We start from the raw sequence: 21,310 nt of genomic DNA, 5'->3' as shown, positions 1-21,310 counted from the left end.
GGAAAATTTCTGTATCTACTCCTTAACTCATATTTTGCCCCATCCACATTTTGATAGACCAATTATCAAGATCATAGAATGATCTTTTCTTTAATGAAGGAGTCCAAGGGCTAACAATTTAAGGATATGATCAATTTAAAAAAAAATGGACAATCTTGCCTGACTTACAAGGACTTGGGTGTCAAACTTTCTGCTGAGCCAATGTTATTCAAATGTCAAAATTTTGAGTATGACTTGGGGTTGAGTTTGAATGAGAGGATTTTTCTTAATACTGTTTAGTCAAGGAAAAGAACCAAATTCAGAGTCCATTTGAATTATGATTCATGAAGCATAGTAACAGATTTGGTGAGCTTAATAGGGCTCATCCTTGTCGTGATGTGTTACATTCTAATGGCATGAATGCATGAATTTCAAAAGGCTGAGATATGATATAAATCTTGGGAAATTTTAACAAAATACATAACCCAAACCTTAGACCTAGTAGTGTGAAATCCATTGTTTGAAGTGTGGTTACCAAAGACAAATTTCTTAAATACTTCTAAAAATTAACATACAAATAATTTATAAAAGCATGGAATTTCATTGTCAATCAAATGTCAAACAAGCTAACAATTAAAGCGATAACCTACAATGACAATCCAAAATTGACAAGGCATATTGGACAAATGTTCAAAACTCATTGGGAACATCCTAATCCTACAAGCTGCTCATCTAAAGGAACCGAAAATGTTCCCTTGCCTCGGAAACATGGAATGTTAATGATATAAATGACAAAAAGATAAATAATTAAAACTGACTATTAGAACCAACGCAAACAACAAATGATAAACAAAATGAAAATGGGGAAAAATGTCACATACCCACTCCATGGGACTGCCATCTGCTTCCATACTCGATGTTTCCCAAGACTAAGTAGGTCATTACACTGGTGTACACATCCTCGTATCCACAGTAGAATTCATCCTCGTATCCACATACAACCTACATTAGTCATTCCCTTCCATAAAGAAAAAAAATTAAAAATAAAATGAAGCCAGAAAGCCTTTTTACTAGTCAACAGTTTAAACATTTTGAAGCGTGTATTTAAAAAGAAGATTCTCATACCAATATCATTGATTGCTTTGAAAATATATTCAAATACATCACTTCCTACAAAAACTTTACAAATCATGGATCGTCATAATTCAAGTCTTCAATTAAATGAAGTTCTATCATCTCTAGAGTAGGGGTGCTATGAAGAAAGCAACCTAATACATTGATTTCCCTATCATGAAATTGAGTTATGTCTATATAAACTTGTATATATGGAGATGAGAGAGCACAGATTTGAGATGTCGAGGCATGGGATATTTTGAAGGTTCCTATGTTGCATTTCAAAACTAGAATAAGCCAACTCTACACTCATCTATGAGGTAAAAGACATAAATATTCATTATGAACATCATGGAAAAAAACCATGGAAGAATTTTATGGTCTTTTCACAACTTATAACAGGTTGACTTTTTTAATTTAGGTAGTGTAGACTTACATTAAGGAATAGATATGAAACAAATTCATTACTTGGTTTTGTTTCATATCTATTGGATATACTGAATCTGCAAACATGACATAATAATGAACAAAAATATAATAGTCAACCTAAGTTACATCAAATAATAATTTGTAATTTTTTTTATGCTATACCTCACAACTAAGTAGCAAATGCAAACATTCTTAAACATTGAAACATGTTGTTCATTACACATGTAAAAGAAAAGAAAAAATTATTTTTTTACCAAGATAAAGTTGTCACCCATTAGAAAACACTAGTACAAAATGACTAATTAATTACTAAAAAGACCACTAAAATCTGCATATAAATGACCATTTTTCAGTCGATGACTTATAGTAGCTAATTTACAGTATCTTATAACGCAGCCAACTTTTAGTCATTAATTGGTTTGCTCAATTTTGCCATCTAGTAGTATATTTAGTCATTAATTTGGTCATTATTTTTTTATTGGTATAGCCATTAATTGTCGTAATTAATGACCAAATATACAATAAAATATATTACTATATAAATCCTTGAAAAAACCGATTAATGACCAAAGAAATATGACCAAAATGTTGGTCGTGTTATAAGATATTGCAAATTAGCTACTAATAGTCATATATATGTCAATTTTAGTCATCATTTAAAATGAATCAATGACCAAAGAAATATGACTAAATTTTAGTCTTGTTATAAGATACTGTAAATTAGCTACTAATAGTTGTATATATGCAAAATTTAGTCATCATTTTAATAAAAAAATTATCATTTGCAGTAGTCATTTATCTTTTTTTGGTATTTTCATATTCATTATATAAACGACTGATTTAATACTTTCTATTCATTTCATTTAATTTCATTTATAATCATTATAAACGACTAGTTTAGACATATATTCATTTTATTTGTGTTCATCACTAATTAATATAAACTACTAATTTAGTAGTTTTAGATTGATTTTATGTGTTCATTATTAATCAACATAAATTAATTAGTATGATTTTGTGACTAAATTTAAAAAAAATGCCATACAATGTGCATGTTTATCTAATATGATAATGCAATGTTACATATGTTAATTACAAGACTAAATAATATCAAGTGCAAATAAAAATAATTTCAACCATATAAATTTTATTATATAAAATGTCAAGTATTACAATATGAGTTTCCAACTTAATATCGGTTAGACTACAATTTATACATGAAATATTGTTTCATCATTTCAAAACATTATCATTGTGTTGCCAAAGCATTGCAAGTGAATTCACGAACTCTGAAGTCTTGACCATCAGCCTCTATGAGTGTGTCTTATGCAAGATATTAGGTCTAAGTGTATCAATAGACATATTCTCTTCTCTCTTTCATTTTGCATTTGTCGCTCCAGTGTTATTATTTTCCTCTTTCTTCAATTTTTACTTCTTACCATCAATATTGAGTTCCTCTCCTGAAAATGAAAGAAGATACAATGCAGAGTATAATACATCAAAGACGATGAATACTTGAATATAAAATAAAGTAGACTATAAAAGATTTATACGACATATACCTCAAAATTCGATAGTGGCCACTATCCGGCTAGATGACATGTATAAACAAAGAAAATAAAACATCACGATAGGAAATAACACCTTAGGATCTTAGTATTCAACCTTCAAAAAAACCTTAGGCACAATCATACCAAGTTACATGTTAAGAATATTAGGCAATAGATAACTTGTGAAAACAAATGGAAAAAAAAAAAGTGGAAAAAATATCCTTATTTCTTGTTCTAAAAGAGTCATGTTCCTTAAATTTATATATTCTTTTTCCCACATTAAAAGGTTCCTCGCTATTATGACCTATGATTTTAGGATCATGAGATTTATCCAACATCATTTTGGATTGTGGAGACAAAATGATTCAACTTTCCAACATGAGTACCTTACTTGGTTGAATGAAGGTGCTTCTGTGATTAGTGTAAAAAACTTAGGGATGCAGAACACTAAGGCCTAAGAAAATATATCACCAGTTGTCCACTGAAAGAAAAAATTTCAATCCCACAATGGCCTCTGAGAGTACATTTCATTGGATGGATATCACACTCTGAGAGATGATTGTCCAATACAATGAGAAGTGTACATATATTGTCACAGTGCCCATCACAGTCAAACCCTATAGTTGTGTCCTATAATATTAATCATATTATACTATTTAATTATACAATATGACTATTAGATTATTATTAGTTTGAATAATTAGTCTGAAATTGTGTTTCTAGTATTTCTGTAGACATGAAATATTTGGAAAAAAAGGTTCTTTTTGTGACTAATTAATTTCGAGTGAGTCTAAATACACAAGAAATTATGGTGCCTCAGTGTTTCTCTAGCATGTATCTACTCTCATGTCCTCTACTTCTTTTGGTGAATTCCTCTTTGATGATGTCCAATGCCATTGCAATGGACATTTATCCTCGATGTTTTTCTAAGACAAGGGGAAGATCCACAAGTAAAAACCAAAAAGTAGCCTCAAATATATTATTGTGGGCCAAAATGAAGTAATTATATGACAAGCCAAGAAACACTGCATGTTAATCATCTTCCCTTTAATATTGATTAATAATTTCTTTGCATGATCATGTAATACTAAAGTGTCAAGTAGGGACATTTAAAATTAGTCAGCCATCAATATCACCTTTGAGATTTCTTAGTATTTAATACTTCCTATTACACACATAGTAGATCACCAACTTTAAGGATAGAAATATAAACACAACAAAAATGAAATTAAAAGAAATGTTAGGAAGTCAAATGTGAATAATCTCAAGTAAAGAAAATACCAAGCCCTTCACATTAGCAAGACATTCTTAGGCACTAAAACATAAAATCCTTCCATTGCATCATTTTCACCTTTTTTGTTTTAAATTTCTTTAATTGAGAACATAACTTTCAAAAAAAAAAAAAAAATCATTGAAAAAAGTCTCAAAATCCTAACAAATGCTCGAGTGATTGTCGTATCAATTAAACAGAAAGGAAATCGTTCGATATGCTTTTAACTTGAGGAATATATTGAAGAATATGAAGCTTTCTCATCCCTTGCCCCTAATCAAATTGTAATCTATGGGTTCCAATCAAGTAATCAATTTCCCTCCAAGATAGTTAAGAGATCACTTTGGAGAAGGACTTCTAGAAGCATTCAGATAGTAGAAATGGAATTAACTAAGAGAAAATGAAGCACTTTAGTGGGCGTTCCAAAATATTTGAACGCAAATGAAAATTATTTTATACTCCCTCCACACATTTTAAAACATAAATCATTCAGCTACATCTCATTTATTTTCCACCTTTCTGTAATATCTAATTCTTTGAGCAACAATAGAGCATTCATATATATTGTCATGAAAGAGGACTCTTCATAATCCTAATAAGTTAGTCTCTAACAAATAAACAAGTTCATTTAGTAAATAAATCTTACATGGTATATTTTAGTGTTTAAAATGACAACTTTATTCTTAATCTTAGTACAACAAAAATAAATTCAACCCTAACTAGTTGGGATCTAACAAATCAAGAATCTCATGTAGTAAAGTAAACTTACATGGTAGATCCCAATTATTTGCAATGAAAACTTTATTCTTGATCTTTACTACAACATAGATAAAATTCAAGAGTACATACAAATTTCCTTATCTGAGACAAACTTTGAACACATTCCGAGATTTCATAGAAATATAATGATACGGTTTACCTATAGGACATGAGAAAGCTATCTACATCTAGCACCTGTCATTGGACAATAGTGTTATTGAGACACCATCTCATGGAATTAGAATCATGTAGATAGATAGTGTTATAGAGATACCTTGCAACACCTATACAACACTACCTTCAAGCCTCAAATTCATCAATTGATTTACTTTAGCAGAAAATTCTAGTGGGATTTCATTAAATACGACTCGACAAAATCTTTATGATAGTTGTCACTGCCTTCTCTGGATCTATCCCCCTCTGGAAATAGAATAATTGATATTCCCCAATTTTTGAGGTACTTTCTTCATGTTCAACATGGGCTACTGGGTTCTTCACGTGGAAAAGGCTGCAAATATTAGATGTGTAATGGAAACAAACATGCAATTCAAGGTTGCTCCTAAAGTCTCTTGGGTGAATTATAAAACACCATCTACTTAAAACATGATATATGGTAGTAACAAAAACCTACCCAAGATCCCACTTAAGAATTCAAAATGTTGCAAATAGGAGATGTCTTAAACAATATCAACTATTTAATTGCATAATCACACTAAAATAGACAAATCTTTAAAATGTTGAAAAGTGTGAAAAAAATGGAGTTGGAATATTATAGTTATGTCACAGTAGATATAGTTATGTAAAATGTAACTTCTATCTAAAACACGTAAATGTAACTTCTATAGCTACATGAAATGTAACTTCTATATAAGAAAATGGAGTTGGAATATTATAGTTAGGTCAGGGTAGATATAGCTGAGTGAAATGTAACTTCTATATAACATTATAAATATCCCTTTTCAGTCATTTAAGAGACTAACATTTTTTATCTTTGGTTAATAACACAATATTTCAGCAAAAATAGAATTGAATTGGTTCTTAACCAATAGGGGAAATTTTAAACCAGTGTGAAAATGCTTACTCATTCCCCTGCTGTATTTCTTATATTTTATTTGTGTGCGAATTTAAGCTAGTGTAATGTAACTTCTACATATTTGACAATTTAAATGTAAAAAATTACCGATATTGAAGTTATACAATTAACATATGCACAATAAGATACGATATGCATGAGTTATAAGTAATATGACGTTTACATGTTATATTAAGACAAACTTTTTCTCATCTCATTAACTCTTATCTAATAGTTGGTGATGGATATAGCCTTTAAAATTATGAGCCATCCTTGTCATATCTTATATTTAATGATGGATATAGCTTTTAAAAGCATCAAACTTGTGTTGTTATTTTATGTATGGTCAATTTAAATGGAAGTGTTCATAATTTTATTCAATGTTATCTTGTACAACTGGAAATAAAATGATGTGGGCGGTGTTTTTAGTGATTTTCAAACTTGTTTTAATTACCTAAATTTAGCTTATTTAAAGTAAATAGTTGTACTAACCATCTTATCTTCAAGTCAGTAACTTTTCTTGAGGGCATCTTCATGAAATCCACCATCTCTGAAAATTATGAAATATTAGTAGTATCTTGCACTAAATAGACAATGTTGGCATAGAATATTTTATTGTGTCCATCTTATCTTCAAGTCAGTAACTTTTCTTGAGGGCATCTTCATGAAATCCACCATCTCTGAAAATTATGAAATATTAGTAGTATCTTGCACTAAATAGACAATGTTGGCATATAATATTTTATTGTGTTTTTTACTCTATGTCATAAATTTATTGATATTTTATGATTCTTGGTTTCGATTTCCATGCTAAGACTCGATTCATGATGCCTGCTAGGATTTTTAGTTGTGCACACATCATATTGCTCACTTCTAATTCTATAAAAATAGAGAGTATATATGCACAATGACATGTAGTGACATGTGGGTGTCTATTTTACTTAATGATATGCTTGATTTTTTAACCCATTCCAATCCTACCACAATGAAATTAACAGAGACAAGGACATAAGAAGGACTATCAATAAATGAAATTAGAGACTTTAGAATGCAACTCAAATTATACTTGAATGTAACGATAAGTATTTGCAATTGCCTGGTCACTGATGAGCATCAAATCACACTGTGGAAAATTCCTTACATTATGAGAATTTGGTTGCACTTGCACTTATCCTCTGTAGTAGTTCCTTGAATTGCCTATAGATATAATTTTGGAAACAATCATACTCTTGCAATTCTCCCCTATATGGATCATCTTTGTCCCCCCTATTGATAGTTATTTTTCAAGGTAATAGAATAGAGCTCTCCAATTGCATCATCGCCTTTCAAAATAATGCTTGAGTATTTCTAGGTGATTTTCAAACTAGTCTCTACTCAGGTCCACAAAATCCATGATTTGTCTCCATCACACAAACCTATTTTTGTAATAAAATTATAAATCCCATGTTTGTATTCCTCATCCTCGATATACCAATTCTTTACAGTGTAATGCTTTATCATTTATTCCTCAGTGCAATAGAGATCCACTACTGTGGCATGGAGATGATTGGTGTCATAAAATGGTGCAGTGCATCCTTCAATATATGTCACGTAACTCCTATCACCTCACAAAAATCCTCTCATCTACAACAATAAGAGTCCTCTTAAACTACCTGGTCTCCATCTCATTCATCCTGAAATAAGTGGATATTTCAATGGGTGACAAAGTGTGCTTCGGGATTTAATAGAAGGAGCTATCACTAAAAAAAATACAATGCAACATAATAGTTATCAGTAGGAGGAACAAACTTGCCAAGCTACTTCCTAACTAGATCAAGATACTCTTAAATTACCTCTTATAATGAACAAAATATAACCTCAACTGCCTATAGAGTCTACCTATGCATGGTAGCAATGAAAACACTGTCAAAAACAACATCTACAACAACGTTGGTCAATCTCTTCTTCTAGTCAAGGGCATGCCCAACTTTTGAAAAGTATCAAGCAGGCCAGGGTCCACCTCATCCAGGTTTCTCTTCTTCTTCTACTCTCTCTTTTTAGGTTCAAAATAATAGCAAAGGTCTTGGAAATTGATGGGTGGGTAAAAGTTATTAGACTATTTGGGTTCTTCCATTTTTAATAATTGAATGTAAGCATTGAGTCGAAATTTCAAAAGCCATTCAGGTTCCTTCTTTTTAGGTGAAATTAACCTAGGATTTGGAGAGTTGTAAGGTTTAATGGATCTAAGTATATTCTACTTAAAATATAGTAACATGGTTTAAAGCTATAGGCATTGAGATCAAGATGAAACATAAAATATTTTATGTTCATGATTACAAGAAATTTTAATTTCATGTAACAAAGTTTGAAAAAGGTATAGTATTTGCATCCTACCAGGAAATTTTCTTACATCACTCGAGCCATTTGAATTTGGGCGTAGATTCCATTACACAAAATAACCAACATAGATCCATATTTACTCTGGATCTACAAGACGATCAATTTTTTTTCACTCTATGTTAGTTTGCATATCAGGATATTTGATGTATCGACTTAATAGATCCACAGTAAAGATGGATCTATGTTGGTTTAATTACACCATTTACATAGGCTACATTCCACTTGAATACCATGGGTCAATACCATTGGTTCTCAATACCGTGGTTAAATACCATGTGCCATCTTTACTTTTATTAATATCAATATTAGGGTTAATAATGTTTTTTTTGCATGGTATTAATAATAATTTGGCCCAAAGGATTCACCTAAATAAAACCTCATTTTTGAGTGTTCTTAAATATAAAGTGAATTATGAAGTAAACGTAAAAAAATGTTTTATTTATTTACCATACCTCTCGTTTATTTATATTTTTATTAATTTCCCATACTTATTTTATAAATATGGTATTTGGCCCATAATATTTAACCCATGGTATTAAAATAATATTTTCCCATAGGCTTCACGTAAATAAAAACTCTTTTTTGAGTCTTCTTTAAATATAAAGAGGTTTATGGACTAAATATAAAAAAATGTTCTATTTATTTACCATACCTCTAGTTTATTTATATTTTTATTTATTTACCATACCTTTGGATTAAGTATAAAAATAGGTTTTATTTATTTACCATACCTTGAGTTTATTTATATTTTTATTTATTTAACATACCTATTTTTTTAGTGTTCATAAACCTCTTTATATTTTAAATTTATATTGTGTTTCTACAAAATAATAATTAGATTGATTTCTAAATAGGGCAACATTAGATTAGAAATGTTAAATGTTAAACATTACATGTTAAATTTTTACATTTACATATACGTTTACATGTTTATGTGAGAACTATCCCCATAGGTTGTAGAGTGCCTCTTGCGCAATCAACAACTAAAAAAAGGTGAAAAGAAAAAATAATATTTCATGCATTTTGACCCATCTATACAATAAGGACATGGAAAACGCATATTTGTCCATTGTCTTCTGTTGAATTGTTTGCGGCAATCAAGATCTGCATTATCATAATCATTAAACCCTTTATACAATAAGGACATGAAAAATGCTTACCTGTGCATTTTCTTTTGATGAATTGTTGGTTGCAATCAAGATCTTCATTGTCTTCTGATGAATTGTTGGCTGCAACTAAGATCTTCCTTGTCTTTCGGTGAATTGTTGGCCGATTGCCGATTTTCTTTTGATGAATTGTTGGTTGCAATCAAGATCTTCATTGTCTTCTGATGAATTGTTGGTTGCAACTAAGATCTTCCTTGTCTTTCGGTGAATTGTTGGCCGAATCAAGATCTGCATTATCATGATCATTAAACCCTCAAATCTAGATGAAATTTATGCTTTGATCATATAAACCCTCAAAATTGTTTACCATGTACAAATGGCCAAAATCTTCGCACCTGTACAAATGGCCAAAATCTTCGCACCGAATGACCTTGATACTCTCCTAAGGTGTTTCCCATGCAAACTCAATCTGGGGTTCAAATCCCATGAAATCCATAGATCACGTTGATTGTCTTCCTTCTTCTGGCATTTCCACGCAGATATTAACAAGGCAGACAAAAATGCAGTGCTACAATGTGATGTTGTAATCGTGAATATTTTATTTGAACCCAGGGCTAAACTAGAAATGAAAAAGAAAAGAAATATTTATAATGGAAAAAATAAAAGAAATATTTATAATATAAAATCAAATATATAAATTTCAATTGGGTTAAATGATTTATTTTTAATAAGAATAAATGAAAAAGAAAAGAAATATTTATAATGGAAAAAATAAAAGAAATATTTATAATATAAAATCAAATATATAAATTGCAATTGGGTTAAATGATTTATTTTTAATAAGAAATTTTTATTTTTGGGCTAAGACACTAAATTAAAAAGGAAGTTAAAAATGATATTGGGATGAGTGTAAACATTTAAATTTGGCCTCAATTAATAATAAACATTTAAATTAATAAAAATAATAAATTCAATTTGTTATGTTTTGATTTTGTTAATAACTTGTGAATAGGCTTTGTTACAATACCATGGGCCAATACCATGGGACAATACCATGACTTATCAATACTACAAGTCCAAAAACCATAACTTATTTCACAACCAAAATATTTGATAACAATATGACAAGATTCTTAACCATGGATATTCACCCCCACATTATGGTAGATATTATTAACTTGTAAAACATAGTCTTTGTTACAATACCATGGGTTAATACCATTAATTATCAATACCACATGCATAAAAAACATAAATTATAAAAAACATAAATTATTTCACAATCAAAATATTTTATAATAAAATGACAATATTGTTAACCATGGATATTCACCCTCACTTTACCATGGATATTAACTTGTAAATAGGCTTTGTTACAATACCATGGGCCAATACCATGTTATAAATACCACATGCCAAAAAACCATAACTTATTTCACAGTAAAAATATTTTATTTTTATTTAATTTTACAATATGTTTTTAGTTGAGATTGACCTTGAAAATGTTAGAAAATGAGATATATCTAAATCCTCTATCCTCACAACTACTAAAAAAACCCTCCATACCCACATAGATCCATCTTGGCTAAGGATCCAAGGGATGAGATCAAGAAAATTGACTAATTATAAAGTTTTTCATTCTTTTATTTTCTTTGATATGATTGATCCAAAATATAGGTTTGATATTTTACAACCAATTAAGTTTTTTAATTTTAGATCATTTCTTAAACACAATACGATGTGATCAAATATAAGAGAGAGCTGGGGAGGGAGTGGAGAGAGGGAGGGAGATAGTGAAAAAGTTGGAGCGCGGAAAGAGAGAGAAAGAGAGAGTGATGGGAGAGAGAGAGAGAGAGAGAGAGAGAGAGAGAGAGAGAGAGAGAGTTGGAGTGGGAGAGAGAAGGAGGAAATAACAATTTATACATAGAGAGATAGAGGTGGAGAGAGAGAGTGGAGTGAGAAGGGAGAGATGGAGAGAGAGTGAGGGAGAGAGGAGAGGAGGGAAGAGAAAGAAGAGAAGAGGATAGAGATAGGAATAGAATGGAAAGGGAAAGAGATGGAGACATAAAGATAGAGAAAGACAGGGAGGGGGTGAGTTAGTGATAGAGTTGGATGGAAGCGATAGAGAGAGAGAGGGAGAGTGATTTGGGGGGGAGAGATAGAGGGAGGTGGGAGATAAGGGATAGAGAGAAAGGAAGATAGGGATGAGGAGAGAGAGATGGATTTGGAGGGGGTAGGAGAGGGATGGAATAAGAAAAACATAGAGGGAGAAAGGTGGAGAGGGAGAGGGGGTGACAAGGGAGTCATTGAGAGAGAGTGAGGGAGAGAGGAGAGTGGGAGGTAATAGAGAGAAGGGGAAGAGAGAGATATACAAAGAAGGGGAAGAGAGAGATAGATAGAGAAGGCGAAGAGAGAGATAGATAGAGAAGGGGAAGAGAGGGAGAGAGAGCGTGTGTATGTTTTGGGGTTGAGATAGAGAGAGGGAATAACAAAGAGACACAAATACAAATATAGATATTATATAGTATTATATAATGAACCTAGATCCATATTAACCCTATAACTATCAAGTGCTGAGAGGGATCCAATCTCTCGAGGTGCAAACATTTCCTCAAGTTTTTCACTAGAAAAGAATTTTGTGCCTCGAGAGATTGGATCCCTCTCGGTGATTGATAAATCCAGGGTTAAAATGGATCTAGGTCGTTAATATGAAATTAAAGTAGTTTTTATTTGATATTATAGTCTTAAAAATTAAAATTTCTCTTCAAATTAATTTCAAATTGGAACTAGATCCAATTAGATTCAATGAATAGATTTTCTAAAATACATAAAATATTTTTTTTATTATTAAAAAAGTACATGTTTAAAATTACAAATTATTAGAGATAAATAATGCAAAGTTGGCTCATCTATACTGTACCATGTGAGGATGAAGAAGTGTTTAAGGAAGGATAACTTTTCGAGCAATCTTTAACAAACTTTCAATCCCTTATCACTTGTAAGTTTATATTGCTTGACACAATTAAGATGACTAACATAAATTGATTCATATTATTGTAGTACTTGTTAGGTAGTGGTATTTTGTTCTTAGACTAAATCAGTCATTCATGTTATTCATTTTTAGTTGTATTACTTATTATCTAGTCACATATTTTAACCCGTGACTAAATTAGTGATTTATGTTAGTCGCTTTTAGTTCGGTCACTTAAGATTTCTCATTTTTGGTAGTATTTCACTTGGAAAAGTTGTGGTGACGAACTTTTTTAGTCACCTAGTCACTAATTTCTAATTTTATACTAGTGAAACATTGGAGATTAGGAAGCCTCTCGAACAACAAATTGAGAAGACACATATTTCTTTAAACAAAGGCACAAGGCATAGGACCAGCTCCTTTAATGATTTAAATTTCTCCATCATCTCAATCAACATGTCCACAAAGAAATTGTCAAAGGGGGATCCAAACTTAGCACCATGCATAGGTTCTAGTGGAGCAGTTGAGACCAGGAGCTTGACAACAATAAGAGCCTGAATCTCGGAATCCCATAACCTTTAAAGAATAGCAATTAAATAGAAAATCCTGAATCGCAAAGCTCCAACCTTTGGTGTTGGATTTTGGTCATCTCACATAGAGGAGTGACCAACGACGCAGAACCGTTAACATAAGAAAAGGGCCCGTGTAGGGATTAGAAGGGCTAAGCACTAAATATCTTAGGTCATGGTTGCGAAGACCAGTTCTTTGGCAGAAAATAGATAAAGGCTAAGCAAAAGGGGTCCAGCGGCCTTAGGAAATTAGAGGAGTCATTAATGGAGATAATTTTTTGTGTCAGTTATAACACCTCATGTTTTTCATGTTTTTAAAATATTTAATGTCAATAAGGAATCAAAATATGTTAAGTAATCATTAGGACAACTAGGCCATTCGCACACCTAGATAGTTGGGCAGCCCAGACAATTGTAGCATTCGTGGTATTTCTGTAACTCTTTTTTTGGAATCTCTCCCTATAAAAGGGAAGAGGAACTCAATAGTAGGGTTTCGATTTTCCTATTCCGGAGGGTGTAATTGTTTTGCAAATTTCACAAGTTTGGGCATGTGAGATGTATTTCATTCTTGAATATTAATGGAAAATCTTATGGTGACTCCAAGCATTGGGAAATGTAGTATGCATTCTACCTCTGTGTGTCATTTCATGTGTATTTTTCTTCTTCATAAATTGTGAAATTGTTGCTGCTAGATTCACTCTTAAGTCATATATTTACTTATGTTATGTGATAGCAGATGGTACTTGTGAGATTGTATACTTACTTATGTTATGATACAATAGATAATACTTGTGAGATATTGAGTTGAAAGCCTTAAAATGCGCTCCATAATTTATACACCTCATTTATTTTATCTTTCCATGATTCTACTAGGATTTAGTGCATAGGATTTTGTGCCTATCCAACCCTCTATACTGGGTTTATTTCTTATATTTCTTCTTTCCACCTTTACTACAACAACTAATCAAGCTACATTATCTATGCGTATGCCAACAGATCTAAACATTTACCCTTGGGAATGATCTACTCTTTATATGTATAGTGAATCATCCTCTTAGTAGTGTAATTGAACCGAAATTAACTCATTTTACATTTATCTCTTGAGCAACATTGATCTATATTCAAGAGATAATAATATGTCCTAGGTACTAACCCTTCCCCTCAACCCGGGGGTTGTCTCTAGGAGTGACAACAAAAAGATTCCTAATGCAATTTTTTTCTTTTGTAGAAAATAGAAATGTATAAGAGAAAGAAGGAACCATTCTAAGAATAAGATAGTTCTTGCTTTGAAATCCTCCCCGACAATGACATGAAAACATGATGAACCCTAGTATTGCAACAATAATGTTGCAACTCTCAAGGCTACCAACTTAAAGTATGAACCCGGGGTTTGTACAAACTTAAGAGGGGTAGTAATTATATATGTAGTGAAAGTCCTCCTCTTCCTATTATGACTCCCTTTGGTGCAAGTGAAAGAAGGCAATGAAACAACTTCGAATGAGTGAAGATCTAGGTAAGATGCCAAACCTAAGTTGAAAAAGATAAATAACAATAAGAAAATTTATTCTAATTTTGTTGGAAAGTAAATGATAGAAAGGAAATATATTCTACTTGAAAAATGGTAAATTACAATGAAAACCAAGGAAATATATTGTATTTTTTAGGAAATGAAAGTCCTAGGTTACTCTTGCAGGAAGGAAATCACACTTTACTCAAAGGGAATTACAGAAAGGAAATCTATACTAATTGCAGAAATCAACATTCAAGAAGCAAGTAATGTAAGAGATAAATGGAAACCGAACCAAGAATCAGCTCAACCAAAGTGGTCTCAAAGCATTCATAGCCTATAAATATACTTCTACCATGAATTTAGAGTGAATATGGGCAAGGAATATCTCGAAATCAAGTTGTTTCTCGAGTTAACTTACCAAATTCCCTTGAAAATCAAATGAAAATGAGATGGGTGAATTTTTTTATTAAGTAGGATTTCCTAGGACTCTAATCCAAGTGGAATCACTAAAAAATATCCTTGTTAACATGTGCTAAAAACTAGCAGAAAATTACTACTCTAAAAGACAAAAATTCTAGAATCAATGAGCTAACTAACCTACAAAATTCCTAACCTAATCAAGTGAAAATTATATGGGGTAATTTTTTTTTACTAAGAAGAATTTTATTAGAACTAAATCTAAATGAAATAAACATGAAATATCTTCATTAACATGTGCTAAAATTCAACAAACAATTACTACTAAAAACCAGAAATTTCATAGCAATGAACTAGTAAGATGATCTAAGTACCCAAATGCCTAAGTTAATCAAGTGAAAACGTTGTTAGGTTATTTTTTTTATTGATAATAATGTTACTATAACTCAATACAAGTGGAATTAACTCTAAATATCTTCGTTAACATGTGCTAAAATGTATTAGAAAATTACTATTATTTTGTTACAAGATACTTCTAGAAATTCCAAAATTATGAGCTAGTAAATCAATCCAAGTAGATCAATGATGAATTTGAATTTGGAAAGTTTATCTAAGGATGGATCATACTTGTAAAAGCATAAATTACCTACAAAACCACTTATTTCAATAATTTATCCAATCTAAACAACAACAAATGGAGCATGAATATTAAGTGCAGAAATAGGAAGTGCAAGAATAAGAAATGCAAGTGAACAAACATTCAAAGAAGTTAAAGAACATGGCCAACACAATGCCTTCTCCAAACTAAAAATGCTCCACCTAAACATGTAATGGGATGCAATGAATCAAGGAATCCTCTAAACATCATGAATAAATCATAAATAATGGGATACATGTATGAAAGAATGAACAAAATGTGAATGATGCCAATACTCCTCTCTGCAAGATAAGCATGTAAAATGATGAACTCGAATACTAACATGTCTCTAGCCAATACCATGTATCCTATTCTATTGAACATGATCCCCCTAAGCATGTAATGGATCTCTAAACACCCTCTATTTGATGTTGTAGCAACACTTCCACTTCTCTATAATAAGCCTCCTTGCCAAGTGCAGGAGACTATTCCTAATGGACTAAGACTCCAACTAACTTTGATCAATGATATATAATAAAGTGCCATACAAATACAAGGCTTCATGGAGAAAACACATGGTTGTCATAAGTACATAAGTCTAACTCCTCAATCAAGATACCTATCACCAACCTATGAATCTATGTAACCAGGTTTATATCTTTGACCTAGTGTGATAGGGATACATCAAAGATATAAAAATAAGACGAATTGGACAAATTTTAGCCCATACGTAACTTATTTTACAAATTTTACAATACATTCTATATGAAAATGGTTTCTCCATGAGAAATACAACAACAATATGAAATAATAATCATCAATGGCTTTTATAACTACACACAAGTGTGCTCTCCTCTTTGCAAGCCCAATAGGTGGGCTATTAATAGATCCTTCCAATAAGGGAGATCATAAAATATGGATTTCCGTTTCATTCCTTTGGCATATTAACCACAACTTGTCTTGGTTATTCAATTGAATCACCCCTATCAAAAAATTCATCCCACACTTTCAATTCAACATCTTCATACTTCTTAAGCCAACCACCTAGACCCATAATCTTGGGAGGACCTCTATTTTCAACTTTTCCATCAAACTAATTCTTTTGGTAATTTCTAAACTTATGATCTGGTGGTAGAAAAACCTTTTTGTTTGCATAAATAAATTTATGTATATCTTTAGAATAACCACGAGGGCTTCACTCAATGAATCTATAAAATATCATGTGCATTCCTGGCATACTAAACTGTTGAAATGTGCAACAAGAAATGCTAAAAATAGCACTGCTATAAATATCCCGGCTATAAATAGTAGTTCAACCATTGCTGATATTAGCAACAATGGGTGAAAAGTGGAAGTGCTAAAAATAGCTTTTCTAAAAATAGCATTTCAGGATCCCTTTTTATTTTAGTTAGCCCCTTGGACTAAACATAGGAAGTAAAATTCGAATTTGATATTAACAGCAGTTTGTAATTTGATTAATTAATTCATCTTGAGTTAATTAGTTAAGGAAAATAAAACTTGAAGTCTATGTGAGGAAATGCAACAATTTCTCTTTTTATTGAGGGATTTATCCATCAGTTAAAGAGATAAGAGTGAGTTGTAATATTGAGTGTAATTAGTTGGCTCAGTTAACTGAGTCAAGTCCAGTTAGATTAATTTAACAATTTGTTAAATTAATGAGAGTTTAGTTAGTTAATGCTTGCATGTATGTAACTACTGTATTTCAAATAACTCAAGATTCACTCATGGATAACTCATGCATGTCAGTTCAGTCAGAGACCCAGTTGAGGTTAGATGGAGGGACAATGTACTATCAGTTGCTAGGATATTCCTTGGTGAATATTCCTTGCATGCAGAAGGAATATTATTCCTTAAGGATTGCGCAGTTGGACATGAGGTTACAGTGAGTGTGATGAGGCAATTCACACATGTGATATCATTGGACCCCAATCAAAACTGCGCAAGGAAATAGGAGGCTTGGAGGGCTTGAGGAAGATATATTCTATGTCTATTGAGTCTGTGAGATGTATTGTTTGATTGTAGAGAGAGCAGGATAACTTGAGAGCTGATTCTTTTTGTAACTTGAACAAGATTTCCACTTGTACGATAATACAGAGTTGGGGTTTTAGGCTGGTGCTTTCCCAAGTGATATATAGTCTGTGTTATGGTTGATTACTTCTCATTCTCAGTTATATTTATTCTTGTTTGATGATGCTCACACCTGTTTAAGCTTCCGCAAAGTTTATGGTAGAAGTAGATCTAGTATTACGCTTCAGGACATTGCATATATCAGGTGATCTGCAGTGAAAATTCTACATAAACAATATCCTTAATTTGAATACATATTGGAAAATACCTCTAAAAATCACAATATTTAGCTCCCTACCAATACTAACCCAATGCATATTCCCAATTTAAAAAACCCATACTTTCACTAGAATTTTTTCATTAACATTTTTAATACCCCTTTATATTTTTTCATTAATTTTGAGCTCCATTTTTTGTAATTTCCAATATAAAAATCCTTACCGCCTATTATATTCTCAATATATTATGCCATTTTTTCCTCAATATATATCCCCCAATATGAATGAATGTGGCATGGTATTTCTCCCCCAACAAATCCCCCGTGAGAATAACACCCTTGCTATTATTTTAAACATCTTGGACATGCAAATATCGCCTTTGTTTGAAGCCATACAATTCAATAAGTAATGTTATTAACATTAAAATAATAACGTAAATGCAAGAATGAAAGTTGGGATGAAAGTAAATTATGAGTCTAAATATGTAAATATTTTATCTTACCAGAACAAACACCAAGTCCTGGGAAATCATGAATAGTCCAAAATAGCACACCATACAACACGAAGGACCTATTTTATGGAGGACATGATATGCCATACATTATTATGCCTTTCCATATTAGTTACATCTCATCAATAAAAGGCATAATATAAATGTCCATTTTTTTTACTTGATTTTTTCCTGGAACAATGAGAGTTAGCATAAGGTTCTCCTTTCTAACACTCATCCATGGGGGAATATTGTATACTATAAATTTGACTGGCCAAGCACTATAATATGAGCGTAGGAAAGAGAATGGGTACACTACATCAATTGCAAGACAAAACCTAATACTATAGGGTTCATCTTTGAATTTTCTTAACCATTTTCCTCTCTGTGTTTCATTTCTTTGGAGTCGAACAAAATTAACATGAATCCATCTTTACTCCCTTTCTTTGCATGAAATCCATAAATTATGTAGTTGACTTGGAACGAAACATTCATTGGAGTCTAGGTATAATTGGCATGCAGGAAAAATGTTCTTTGGAACTGCAGGACCTTGTATGTCTATATGATATCTCTTCTCTTTGCATATAGGGAATTCTACCTTGTCTTGATATTCATATATATATAAAATGCAATCATTTTTACATAAATTAATTTTCTTATATTTAGTACTGGACTCAACCAACAACTAAGGTGCTTCTCTATAGTTGATGGAAGCACATTCCCTTCAGGGAAAATTTTAGGTTTTAGTGACTTGTAAGATTTCTCAAGATTAAATGAATTGAATGTTTGACTTATGACGAACATGTTTAATATGTCAATCTACACTAGGTCTATTTGTATACAATATATGGTTTTAAAATACCCTTAAATAAATATAAATGAAGTTCATGGATGTTTACGAATTGTGTACACCAATTGAAAATGCAAAGTAAGAAATATATTTCAACTCACTTCAGTAGGGTAGTGAATCCTTTAGTCGAAAAACCAAATAGTGACTTGATTTATAATGATATTAATGTGCATGCAAGTTTTGAGGTTCTACTGACACCTAATCTGAATAGGGGTGTCTTAACTGACTTCTTGATTAAGTATTTTAGGTTGATATCATGAGGATTATGTTAGTGGTAATTACCCCTACTATCATCATTACTGTTAACCATATGATCATTATCGTCATCATTGTCTCCATCCCCAAAGAAACATGTAAGCATTTCATTAAATCCTTCTTCACTATGTATTTCATTTTCATTATCATCATCATCATTAAGCCTATGTGGAATGTCATCAATGTATGCTAGTTACATAATCTCTTCAAATTTCTCAACATGTAGTGTTGTCTTAAATCTTTCTCTTTTCACCCCGGTATGGTGTAAAGGATGGTTAGGATCATCCCGTCCAAATCTTAATAACCCAGTTTCATCTTGGGTATTAGTAGGTGTATCATCAATATCTTATAGCTATCAACAAACAAAAGCATTATTTAATTTTAGGAAACAATTGGATAAATTATAAATGTATCAATTTCAAAACAATATAATCAAATATGTCTTAACAAAAAATTAAAATAAAACAACGTTTTGACAACATGGTTTATAAAATGTTAGTCTACAGTGATTGATTATTCTTTGGTTTTCTGCCCTTAAGAATATCCTTAGTGAGACCTGTTGGCTTATATGGGCTTGACCCAGGTTCGGAAGAATTATTTAGGCAAACAAATCCCGTAGCTACCGACCCTTTCGGCAACAGCCCGTGAAGCGTGGATTGAGGTCTCACTCGAGGTAGTAGGGGAGGGTGCTGGAACCAGGTTTCCGCACCCTGGGGATGTCTTGGATGTGGTTTGGGACTCGTGCACTGTTCTGCAGCCTCGTGGTGCGCTAGATCCACGCAGATCGGAATACCCTTATCGCACTTATTACAGATTGAATCACTTATTACTGGTTTGATCTAGTTAAAGCGGTCTTTAAGCAAAAATTTATTACTTTTGGTTACTTCGCACATCAAGATTAACCCAGTTCACATGTATTTAACCGTAGCAAATGCAGAGATCACAAAAGAGTAAAGTCGCAATCAACACAGAATTCAGAAGAAACTTATCTTTATTATCAATCTTCAACAATACATCCAGATCCACCCTATGCACTCAGCTGTAGGGGTCCACGCACACAGCTGCAGACTTTCCAGGCCTCTGCGTACACAGCTGCAGAGCCTCTTCCTTCTACCCTACTCCCTTGAGTCGGACTTACAACTACTCTCAGAGTATTCACCCATTACATATTCGGATAAAAAAAAACCAAATTGAACTGTCTTTCCCTCGTAGAGCCTCGCTCTATTTATACTTTCCCTTGGCCTGCGATGGGGCTGACTTTATTACTATTTCTTTACATTATTTTTGGGCAGACTACCCTTTGACTCGACCTACTATAGTTCACACTCCGCACTTTCCGTGGAATCTTTTACCCTAATATTACCCAAAATTCTGGGCTTCGCACCCCATGCTTGTTCCGCGGGGCTTGCGCTACCCAGTAGTCCCCCAACAAAATCATCGTGACTCGTCTCGAGTCACTTGCTGACGTGGCTAGATGCTCTGCCTTGGCTTCGTGGTTCACCTCCCATTGAGTGGCATTCGTCATCCGGCTGCTCCTGTTTCGTCTTCTACAATGCCTCATCTGTCTCTTGCTTCAGTGTTTCTACCACATCTTGAAACCGATGATGCTCATTCTGCTCTTCTCAGTTAACACAGAACACACCCTTCG

Source organism: Pinus tabuliformis, chromosome 5_2 (genome assembly GCF_031772625.1).
Source record: "Pinus tabuliformis cultivar Carrire ecotype Pingquan chromosome 5_2, CPIR1, whole genome shotgun sequence".
In the NCBI taxonomy this organism is placed as follows: Eukaryota; Viridiplantae; Streptophyta; class Pinopsida; order Pinales; family Pinaceae; genus Pinus; species Pinus tabuliformis.
The sequence above is the reverse complement of the archived record's forward strand: the minus strand, read 5'-3'. Positions refer to the sequence as shown.